Genomic DNA, 12490 nt, shown 5'->3' with positions numbered 1-12490 from the left:
CTCTCTCTCTCTCTCTCTCCCCCCCCCTCTCTCTCTCTCTCTCTCCCTCCCTCTCTTCCCCCCACTCACTACTGTTCTGTCTCTTTCTCTTTCCATCCATTAACACTGCAAAGACAAGATATGATAGAGAACATCCTTAAGGACCCCCCCCCCACCACCTCTCTCTTTCTCTCTCTCACTTTCTCTCTATCTCACTCACTCACTCACTCTCTCACCTCTTTTTAATAAAGAAATGATGTCCATTTGACAAGACAAGACTGCAATTTAAAAAGGCTAAAATGAGACAGATAAAAAGCCTTTGTTAAATGAGTCTGAGCCAGTGTGTAGTCAAACGTGTGTGTGTGTGTGTGTGCGCATGTCACAGAGTCGGGGAGCAAAATGTATGCCTTGGTTTTAATTGACACATCATTATATCTCTTCTCTTCACGTCACAAAAGCCATTACACAGCAAGCTTTTTAGATAAAACAATCACAAACGACAATAACATAACATTCCTCCTGGTGCACAGCAATGACACGACACGTATGACCCTCCAGCCACAAACAGACAGAATACACACATTTAAAGCAGAAAAACACCAATCTTAACGTGATCAGAATAGTCACAAATCAATGTAAATATAAACTGTGAGATGAGAGTGGGGTGATTAAGTCTGGTCTAAAATGGTAGAGATTATCACTACAGTTTAGTCCAGGACTAGACTTAAGACCAGAATAAGCCTGGAGCAGCTCTAAACGTAGACTAAATTGATTTATTTCACCATTGCTGCTGTAATTAACCAAAAACCAGGACTAATCCCTGTCTGTGAAACTACTCCACAGTATTTGAAGTACGTTTCTATATTAAAACCCTGCAGCCAGGTTTGTGGACGAGGATTAAACAGTAACCGTGGTGTGTTGTGTGTCCTAGGGCAAGGACTAACGTGTGCAATGACTTGGTAGAATTAAAAAAAATAATTATTATCATCATTTATCTTTGCAAACAGCTGCAAACAGGGATTCTGATGGTATCACACTGTCCAAGTGAAAGAGACGGAGAGAGTGAAAGTCACCTCTACACCCCGTCCCATATCTCCTCTCTTTGCCCTTTCACCAGGACAAGAACAAAGGACGGGACAAAGACTCCTCTTTCTTCATCCCTCCATCGCTCCCCTCTCTCCAGATTCCTCTCCACTGCTGACGTCTGCCAGTCAAAACAATACAGGGAGGGAGAGAGTGATAGGAGTCCTATCCTCCTCTCTCTCTCTCTCTCTGGACAAAGCTTTGCATTCTTTACTCCTCCGTTTGCCGTCCCACTCCTTCTTTTCCAGTTAAATAGACAAAAATGAATAAGGACAGAGACAGTGGCTATAAATAGACGGGTTGAAATAAGGACAGTCAGGACATAAATCAAGAGGGAGACAGAAGATGTGGCGTGATGTAAACTGTAGAACTAATGTTAACTTATAAAGCTGCTGTGAGTATTTGATGGCGTTCAGTTCCAAGAACATCAGTCAGTTCCGAATACTCTGTGTTCCTTCACTTCAGAGAGTGCACCACGGTCTTTACACCCCTGTAGACAGCGCTTGGCACTGGGCACGGAGAACTCAGACTCATCTGATCTAGAGCATCCCATTCTCCATTCTACAGGCAAGGCTTTTCTAAGCAGATAATGCAGCAATGTGTTTAACTTCTCTAACCACAGCCTAATGTTTAGAGCAAAGGGCTGAGGGCTGAAAGGTTGTTGGTTCTATTCCCACAAGCAGCAGGAAAACTGGGGGGCGGTGAGAGTGAAGGAACAGCACTGTCCTCCTCCTTGAGCAAGGCACCGAATCCACAACTGCTCCCTGGGCTCCGGGGATAACTTCCCCCCTTGCTCTGGGTGTGTGTTCACAGCCCCTAGTGCACTAGTGTGTGTGTGTGTGTGTGTGTTCACTGCCACAGACGGGTAACATACGGAAGACACATTTCTTAACACTGAATAATAATAATAATTAAAAAACAACTACGATGGGCCCAATAGAGGTATATATATGTCGTCCAAAACACTCTTCCATCCTACTCAACTTCCCCTGTGAGGTTCTGGACTGAGCAGTGCGAGGTCAAACCTACAGTGGCCTTTGTAATGGTCAGTTTGATCATATTCAGTAGAGAGCTAGGACTGAACGTCCCTGACCAATAATGGACACTGAACTAGGAGGGCAATTAGATCAGACAACTGAGCAGCTAGTTTTCACCAAGAGATACGATAGAGTGACCACACACACACACACACACACACACACACACACACACACACACACACACGTCATGGATGAGTTTCTGAGCAAGCACTGAGCATTGTGGCTAAGCAAAGCCGGCCAATCAGAACGTGCTTCACACACGTGTTTAAGAAGATCAGCCAGAAGACACATCAGATACAGAACAAGAGATTATTACACACACTCTCTTTCACACACTCTCTCTCTCTCACACACACACACACTAAAGTGTTTAAAACTGTCTGTGTGCATGCACACACACACACACACACACACACACAGACCCTGCACAAGAGGCAATAACAGTTTAATCCCAGGCAGTTCTTATTATTATTTACACATCTACACTCACATAATTAGTGATTTAACTCCTTTAAAGATCTCCCATCATTGACACAGCACTCAGAATTAGAGTGTTTTGATAAAGTGAGCGTGTGTTTAATCTGTTTATTTAATTATTCATGTTTATCCAGCCCTAGGAGCACGGGTGGATCCAGTTTATTAAGTACATTTTATTAAGTGGTTCCATTACCATAAATAATACTGACAAAACATCAGATACTAATTTATTTAAAATCAATCAACATCGATATTCAGAACTTCCACATAATCACGTCTATATATATTATATAGATGACTTTTATTCTGTTATTATTTAGTCCCCACTGTGTCTTCATGTACTGTCCCTTTAAAACCACGCTACCCGGCTCTAGTCACGTGATTCTGTGAGGAGTTTGGGGTCTTCTTCCTGTGTCTGCGTGGGTTTCCTCCGGGTGATTGTCTGTGAGGAGTGTGGTGTTTTCTCCCTGTGTCTGTGTGGGTTTCCTCCGGGTGACTGTCTGTGAGGAGTGTGGTGTGTTCTCCCTGTGTCTGTGTGGGTTTCCTGTGGGTGACTGTCTGTGAGGATTGTGGTGTGTTCTCCCTGTGTCTGTGTGGGTTTCCTCCGGGTGACTGTCTGTGAGGAGTGTGGTGTGTTCTCTCTGTGTCTGTGTGGGTTTCCAACGGGTGACTGTCTGTGAGGAGTGTGGTGTGTTCTCTCTGTGTCTGCATGGGTTTCCTGTGGGTGACTGTCTGTGAGGAGTGTGGTGTGTTCTCTCTGTGTCTGTGTGGGTTTCCTCCGGGTGACTGTCTGTGAGGATTGTGGTGTGTTCTCCCTGTGTCTGTGTGGGTTTCCTCCGGGTGACTGTCTGTGAGGAGTGTGGTGTGTTCTCTCTGTGTGTGCGTGGGTTTCCTCCGGGTGACTGTCTGTGAGGATTGTGGTGTGTTCTCCCTGTGTCTGTGTGGGTTTCCTGTGGGTGACTGTCTGTGAGGAGTGTGGTGTGTTCTCCCTGTGTCTGTGTGGGTTTCCTGTGGGTGACTGTCTGTGAGGATTGTGGTGTGTTCTCCCTGTGTCTGTGTGGGTTTCCTGTGGGTGATTGTCTGTGAGGAGTGTGGTGTTTTCTCCCTGTGTCTGTGTGGGTTTCCTGTGGGTGACTGTCTGTGAGGATTGTGGTGTGTTCTCCCTGTGTCTGTGTGGGTTTCCTCCGGGTGACTGTCTGTGAGGAGTGTGGTGTGTTCTCTCTGTGTCTGTGTGGGTTTCCAACGGGTGACTGTCTGTGAGGAGTGTGGTGTGTTCTCTCTGTGTCTGCATGGGTTTCCTGTGGGTGACTGTCTGTGAGGAGTGTGGTGTGTTCTCTCTGTGTCTGTGTGGGTTTCCTCCGGGTGACTGTCTGTGAGGATTGTGGTGTGTTCTCCCTGTGTCTGTGTGGGTTTCCTCCGGGTGACTGTCTGTGAGGAGTGTGGTGTGTTCTCTCTGTGTGTGCGTGGGTTTCCTCCGGGTGACTGTCTGTGAGGATTGTGGTGTGTTCTCCCTGTGTCTGTGTGGGTTTCCTCCGGGTGACTGTCTGTGAGGAGTGTGGTGTGTTCTCTCTGTGTGTGCGTGGGTTTCTTCCGGGTGACTGTCTGTGAGGAGTGTGGTGTGTTCTCTCTGTGTCTGCATGGGTTTCCTCAGGGTGATTGTCTGTGAGGAGTGTGGTGTTTTCTCCCTGTGTCTGTGTGGGTTTCCTCCGGGTGACTGTCTGTGAGGATTGTGGTGTGTTCTCCCTGTGTCTGTGTGGGTTTCCTCCGGGTGACTGTCTGTGAGGAGTGTGGTGTGTTCTCTCTGTGTCTGTGTGGGTTTCCTCCGGGTGACTGTCTGTGAGGAGTGTGGTGTGTTCTCTCTGTGTGTGCGTGGGTTTCCTCCGGGTGACTGTCTGTGAGGATTGTGGTGTGTTCTCCCTGTGTCTGTGTGGGTTTCCTCCGGGTGACTGTCTGTGAGGAGTGTGGTGTGTTCTCTCTGTGTGTGCGTGGGTTTCTTCCGGGTGACTGTCTGTGAGGAGTGTGGTGTGTTCTCTCTGTGTGTGTCTGGGTTTCTTCCGGGTGCTCCTGTTTCCTCACACACTCCAAAAACACACGTTGGTAGGTGGATTGGCGACTCAAAAGTGTCCGTAGGTGTGAGTGTGTGAGTGTGTGTCACCCTGTGAAGGACTGGCACCCACTCCAGGGTGTGTTCTTGCCTTGTGCCCAGTGATTCCGGGTAGACTCCGGACCCACCGCCGCCCTGAATTGGATTAGAGTTACAGACAATGAATGGAGGAAGAAAAAGTATAAGAAAAGAGCTGAGGGACATTTCTATTGGACAGTCAAGGCTGTCCGGGGTCTACCAGCGAGGCTGAGGCTCATTTTTGATATAGATTTACTTCCTCTCAGAAATATCACCTAAAATATGTCTAACGTGCTTTGACCTGAGGTGAAGTGAATGAAATGTAGTATCTGATTTTAGCTCAGTATTATTTATGGTAATGAAACCACTTAATAAACTGGATAAAATATGAATCATTAAATAAACAGATTAAAGACACACGCTCACTTTATCAAAACACACAATCCACAACAAGTCCTCTTCCACTGAGTTATTAGTGTGGATGATCAGAGCTGACATCATCAAACTCCAAAAGTCAAGGGTCGCTACAAAAGGCCGACGTGTGTATGTGTGTGTGTGTGTGTGTGTGTGTGTGTGTGTGTGCGCGAACACTTGCACGCCTAACAACAGCACTGACATTCAACAGGGTCTTGCGAGGACAAAGGAGTGATCTGTCTCTCCCTCTCCTCATCACTCTCTCCCTCACATGGCAGGGATGTCACAGGGAGCACGGAGCGAGGGATGGAGAAAAAGAGATGAAGGGATGGGGGAGAGAAGGCGAATGGAGAAAAGGCATTGTTCTCAGCTTTGAAAGACAAGTTATTGTGCTCAGCAAACCCTGCACTGGTGTAGGAGTGACACACAGAGAGAAAATATGAGAGAGAGATCGAGGGAGAGAGAGAGAGAAATGAGAGAATGTGGAAGAGAGGGAGTGAAGGGCAGGAGAGGGAAAAGCGAGAGAAATAAGGAACAGAGAAAATGAACAGGTGAAATAATGCAAAGGGATAAATGAAAGACAGAAGAGGAAGAGAGGGAGAGAAAAAGCATGAGAGGAGAGAGAGAGAGAAAAGGAGAAAAGGAGAGTTGGGTGGGGACCTAGAAAGAAAACTGAAAGAGAGAGAGAGAGAGAGAGCGAGAGAGAGCACAATTTAGGAAAAAATAATGTGGACGTAATTTTCTTTCTTCTGCTTTTGTTGAATGTTTCCCACACAATGGCGGGGAAAATGGTGCAGAAGGTGTAATTTCCCTCCAGAGAGTGTTTGAGCGCTAAGAGCAACATTCTGTGGAAATATTTCAGTCCGTCACACACACACAGACTCACTCTCTCTCTCTCTCTCTCTCTCTCCTTCTTTCTGACACACACACACACTCACTCTCTCTGACCTTGGATGAGTCTGTCATTACATTCCCCTGGAGGAAAAATATTCTTTCAGCCACCCATACACACACTGACACAAAGATGCTAATTGAAATGCATGGTCTCTCTCTCGTTCTCTCTTTCCTTCTCACTCATGTAACAACTGCCTTTGGAGACAACTGTGGAGGATCAGTTTTTCATTCACCCAGCCGCCCACACACAGGTAATAAGAATTCACACACACACACACACACACACACACATACACACACACACACACACACACACACACACAGTCTCTGATGGGCTCGCATAAAAAGCCATTTTATCCATTAAAAGGGAATTCCTCTGATGTTTTACATTTTTGCGAAATTGAATCATTAAAATGTAAACCTGATTTACACTGGTCTCCATTCTAAAAACACAGTGGTGGGGATAGGAACCAGACATCTGAATCCTTTAATGTCTCTACATCCTTCCTCTCATGAAGGTATCACATGAAATGGCTACCAGTACGCTGAGGTCTGAGGCATTTTTATGATATTGATATTATATTCATTCATTATCTGTAACCCTTATCCAGTTCAGGGTCACGGTGGGTCCAGAGCCTACCTGGAATCATTGGGCGCAAGGCGGGAATACACTCTGGAAGGGGCACCAGTCCTTCACAGGGCAACACACACACTCACACATTCACTCACACACTCACACCTACAGACACTTTTTGAGTCGCCAATCCACCTACCAACGTGTGTTTTTGGACTGTGGGAGGAAACCGGAGCACCCAGAGGAGAACACACCACACTGCTCGCAGACAGTCAGCCGGAGGAAACCCACACAGACACAGAGAGAACACACCACACTCCTCACAGACAGTCACCCGGAGGAAACCCACGCAGACACAGAGAGAACACACCACACTCCTCACAGACAGTCACCCGGAGCGGGACTTGAACCCACAACCTCCAGGTCCCTGGAGCTGTGTGACTGCGACACCTACCTGCTGCGCCACCATGCCGCCCATGATATTTATAGTATAAATAAATTTTTAAAAATAAGATATCAGTGGAGGAATGTTAAGTGGGGCATTGTAAGATTTGGTAATATTTAAATAATTTTTTCCAGAGATTTACTGCTATTTAACTTTTTTTTTAATCATTCCACATAAACCCCCTGATGGCATGAGCATAGTGGACATTTTTGATGATATTTATATAATTATAATCAGGAAACTATTTTATTTCAGAAATGAAAGGCAAAATGACATATCTGAATACCCCAGCGAGTAATGTGGGAGGGACCTATCTTTTAGGCTGTGTTTGGAACATGGCCGCCATCTTGAAATCCGCCATATTGGATCAAGGCCAAGTTTTTCCAACAGGAAGGTGGTCATGTAGCATATCAAATAAGACCAGAATTGCTCAGAAATCGATTGCCACTCTCAGCTTTGAGATATCTCTTGTGGTTCAAATGTTATCAATTCTAAACTTCTGTTGTTCGTTACAGGCTTGTTACAGGCTTGATCAGACCCTAAATGAAAGGATGGGAACACTGTTTTCTGTAGCATTGCCAGGTAGCACTGAGCATGTAGCGTCTGGTTGAGCCTGTAACAAACAACAAACGTTTTTAATTTGTTTGTAATGTTCCTTCTTTAGGGCGGCACGGTGGCGCAGCAGGTAGTGTCGCAGTCACACAGCTCCAGAGGCCTGGAGGTTGTGAGTTCGATTCCCGCTCCGGGTGACTGTCTGTGAGGAGTTGGTGTGTTCTCCCCGTGTCCGCGTGGGTTTCCTCCGGGTGCTACGGTTTCCTCCCACAGTCCAAAAACACACGTTGCAGGTGGATTGGCGACTCGAAAGTTTCCATAGGTGTGAGTGAATGTGTGTGTGTCTGTGTTGCCCTGTGAAGGACTGGCGTCCCCTCCAGGGTGTATTCCCGCCTTGCGCCCGATGATTCCAGGAAGGCTCTGGACCCCCCGCGACCCTAAATTGGATAAGCAGTTACAGATAATGGATGGATGGATGTTCCTTCTTTAGTCTCAGTTTAAGTTTCTTAAGCTTCCTTGGTTTCAGTCCAGTGTTTGTCTCTTGGTTTATCTTCGTCAAAGTTCTAGTGTTTAGTTCTGTTCGCTTCTGTCTCTGTTCCGTGTCCTTGTGTTCCCTCCTTGTGGTACACTCTGGTGGGAGACTTGTTTCTCGGAGAAATCCAAGACACTGGATTAGGACGGCTTTTTGGAGGTGGAACTTTGTTCAAGGGTTAGGGGTGGTGTTGGGGTTAAAGTCAGAGTTAGACCCAAACCCTAACTCTAATACAAGGCCTTTAATTTGTCCATCAAAAACACAAGAGCCAATCACAAGCTGTCTAACGGTTTGGAGAAGGTCAAGTGGAAGTAGACGCATCAGAAGAGCTCAGCTCACTCCCGACTCATTCTATGAGTCCATTAACTTCAATTAGAGTTAATTAATTTACACTCAGCTGAATTCATATCAAGTCAAATAAAGTGTAATTAGTTCAGTTTAATTAATTTTTTCAAAGCCATTCACACACAAACTTAAAAGGTTCCTCATTACGGAAAGAGACTTTGATGTTTTTTTTTTTTAAATCGCTCTCGCATGTGGTATGGAGAGGCTTTCTCTCTCCTCTGCGTTTCAGGCTCGACTTATAACACCAGAATGTGGGGAAAGGAGAGCGAGAGAAGAGAGCTGTTTGAGTGGAGGAAAGAAGGAAGGAGCGAGAGAACAAAAGAGACAGAGAGAGAGAGAGAAGGCAGGAGAAAAGGGTGGATAATTTGATTTTCCATCCTTAGACTCGAACAATGCCACTTCTCTCTTTTCCTTTTTCATCACATTCACACAGACAGGCCCTGAGGGGAGGCCTACACACTTCTCCATTCAACACACACACACACGCTACTGTAAAGCATGCACATACTACAAAGCACAGAGGTGGGTTTGTCCTCTTTAAATAGCTGCACTAGTTTTTGTCGTACTACACCAAGCAGGTGTCCACTCTTTATCAGGGTTTTTTCCCCATGTTTAAAATAATAACAATAATTAATCATTTTAAACCCACAAATTTAAAAGCACCTCAGGTGCATTCATATACAACATGTCCCACAGTTTGCAATCAACCCTCATAATTATTGATTTCTGCTAATTTAATGTGAACTCACTGTGTAAACACACGGCTTATAAACACTCCACAGAAAACATAAGACCAGATACACATTAATCCAGTCATATCATGCTTTGTTCTTGGGTAGAAAGGAGTGATAGAGGTCCACCTGGAACCTCTGGGATGAGTTAGTGATCCAGAGCTAATTGTCCAACATTAGATCCTGACCTGACCACTTTTACCATGGCTGTATTCCATCAAATACCCTCCAAAATGTTTCACCATGATGTTAAACTTCCGCAGAGGGTTAGAAGGGGGCCACCCTTCATTTCAGACTTAGTGCTGGATTAGAAGATGTAAACAAATCGTAGGACATATTTAGTGTGAGTTTACAAATGTAGGCAAACAGCTAAAATCTGGAATATTTCAGCAAACTTTATCATCATTTTCAGGGCATCTTTCAAAAAGCCACAGAAATGGTCTTAAGATATGTATTTTACAGTTTTGTTTTGTTTTTTTCTCAGCACTCTTCATACTTTTGTGTGGGCACAGACCTGAGAGAACTGCATATTCATGACCAGCTCTTGATCGACAGCCTCTGCATCATATGTACCCATCCAATTTAGCAGAGGGTGGACACAGCATCACATTAAAATCAATTTGCATATTTAAGCCTGAATAGTCATAACATACACAAACAATTAAAGGCAAAATTAAGGGGATGTTCGTTATTTAAACACACAGACGATCACTCCAGAGACATGGAAGGTCTTGGTGTGCTCCACATGAAAAAAAAACTGTGATGGTGAAAGTCCCACCCTTTAATGAGGAGTGCCAATCAGCTCACTATTAAAGCCCCAAGCTGGAACAGCTTTGTCATGGTAGAGATATGCGCAGGCTCAGTATCCAGAACGAACTGCGAAGAACAACCTTCTGCATTATTTCCAACCAGATATCAGAATTTACCACTTTTAAACACTTACCTCTTTAAAACATTGCTGTGTTTTGTAGTTTGGGATTTATAGGTCTGTTAATGTTGTATGCACCTTGGCAAAGGTGGTGAATTCAGATATGTGGAGCTGTGGGGGGTTGTGGGGGGAGTCCCATAGCTCTAAAGCTGGTTTGAGTTGATTAGAAAAGCCACGCAGTTGGAATGAAATCCTGGAGAGGAGTTTTAAAGCCACTGCAATGGGGGAAAGTAATAATTTTAGAGAATAAAGGAGGAATTCTGAAAACTAATTCAGAATATTTTCCGAGAATTACACCAGAACTGAAATGAGAACCAAAATAAATATCACTGTGTAATTCCGAGAGTAAAGTTAGAGTAAATCCAAGAATAAATTCAGAATAATTCTGAGAATAATGTTGGAATAATTCAGGGAATTACCTGCCTTGCGCCCAATGATTCCAGGTAGGCTCTGCACCCACCGTGACCCTGAACTGGATAAAGGTTACAGATAATGAATGAATGAATGAATAATTCAGGGAATTAAGTACGAATTATTCTGAGAATAAAGTCAGAATATTTCACAGACCTGGCCTTACCAAGGAGTGAGCACACGGCTGGTTCCAGGTATTTCTGATTTTATTTCTAAGAAAAAAACCTTGGAAAGTTTTGTTCCTCATTTTAAAAACTACAGCAGCCAGGCTACAAAATGTACTAGATGAACACAACACTTGGTCTGTTAACAACTTTACTAACAAGCTGTTTGATGGGAAGAAGTGAGTGGAATTGCATACAACTACCACAACACAAGACCTCTTCACACTAGTGCCAGAGTCAAGTGCCAGAGGAAATGTTCACTTAAGCATTTCTAAGTGGTACATTATTAGTTGGAGTACGCAGTGTGTTTGGCACGCTTGGCATTCCCATGCATTATCAATGTAACTGGAATGTGTGTAAAATGGAAATACCACAGTATTCCTACAATATTTTACGTCAGTTACCAGCTCGCACTCAACTCCCCAGCCACGTCCTGCGCTGAAGAAGAGAGGCGAGGTCAAATTAGATCAAAGTTTGCAAATGCTCAAGCTCACCTCCACATTCTAAAAAAAACATATCAGAACTGACCACACACACACACACACACACACACACAACATGCTTAGCCCTGCTTAGCCCATGCTTATTCCTGCTCCACAGGTGGGTAACGTTGACGTATTTTTGCTGTTTCAGATTATTAAGTAGAAACCCACTCTAAATTCAGGAGAGTGCTAACTGCATGAAAGTAAACACAGAGTGTGAAAGTAAACAGAAAGTGCTACGAAATTAAACAGCTTGAGTTACAAGTTTCTGTGAGAATTCAAACAGTGAATAAACACTTACAGAAAATTTACACTTCAGACGCCAACAAACAAGTGATCTTTCTTCCTTAAACGCACCATTCCACCTTTAAACACACTGAGCTTCTGAACGTAAATACACCAGTGAACTGCAATTGCCCACAATTGTAAATGCTCCCTTTAATATTCCACTAGTGAGGACTGACCAAATGCTACTACAACAAAGCCTCCATTTTGTTTAATTTTCCCTGTAATCACATGAAACTGAAGACATTAACATTCATTCATTCATTATCTGTAACCCTTATCCAGTTCAGGGTCGTGGTGGGTCCAGAGCCTACCTGGAATCATTGGGCGCAAAGCGTGACTACACCCTGGAGGGGGCGCCAGTCTTTCACAGGGCAACACATACACTTGCACATAGACATTAACCTATATCGCCCCATTCAGCTTTCAGTATATTAGCTTCACCTTTTTATACTTTAGTAACACTGTTGCAATGTAGACAGACGTTATTTTTTGAAGGAGTCTGCTGCAGCCTCTACTCCTCTGGGAAGGCTTTAGAAAAGACGCTGGAACTTTTGTTTTCCTAATATGATAGAATCCATCCAAGGAACTGAACGGTGCTCCAGCACTTCACAGAACACAGCTCCAAAGTCCAAAGGTTCAGGAGGCATTAGGCTCATATAAAACTGATTCAGAGCAGTCTACAGATCATAAATGCTGTGTGTGTATAACTGATTATCTGAGTTTACACTGGGTTCCCCCCGAAGTGCCGAAATGGACATTTTCAGAACTGCTGGATGTGCTGTCCACACACGTATTGTACAGTATATATGTATATAAAGTTATGGTATCTAAATGTATACACAAAAAGAATATGGTGTTTCACAATTTGAGAAGTACTTATCATGAATGTGTGCTAGGACATTAAATATGGCGCGGTGCAATGGCTGAAGTCCTATAATTAAGTACCAATTAGGGACCAGATCGATCTCACCACTGGGGAATTCAGTAAAATACAGCAGGTGAAATCTGTCATTTTTTTTAAGGAATGAG

The 12490-nt window shown here is 44.3% G+C and overlaps 1 protein-coding gene across 1 annotated transcript in view; it reads right to left on the bottom strand.

The window, feature by feature from the left end:
* Positions 1-12490, bottom strand: part of LOC136678889 (succinate dehydrogenase cytochrome b560 subunit, mitochondrial-like) — a 390354-nt gene that overhangs the window by 79538 nt on the left and 298326 nt on the right. The gene's annotated exons all lie outside the window — the stretch shown is intronic.

Source organism: Hoplias malabaricus, chromosome Y (assembly GCF_029633855.1).
Source record: "Hoplias malabaricus isolate fHopMal1 chromosome Y, fHopMal1.hap1, whole genome shotgun sequence".
Lineage (NCBI taxonomy): Eukaryota > Metazoa > Chordata > Actinopteri > Characiformes > Erythrinidae > Hoplias > Hoplias malabaricus.
Note: the sequence above shows the minus strand (reverse complement) of the source record. Positions and strands in the feature narration are given on the sequence as shown.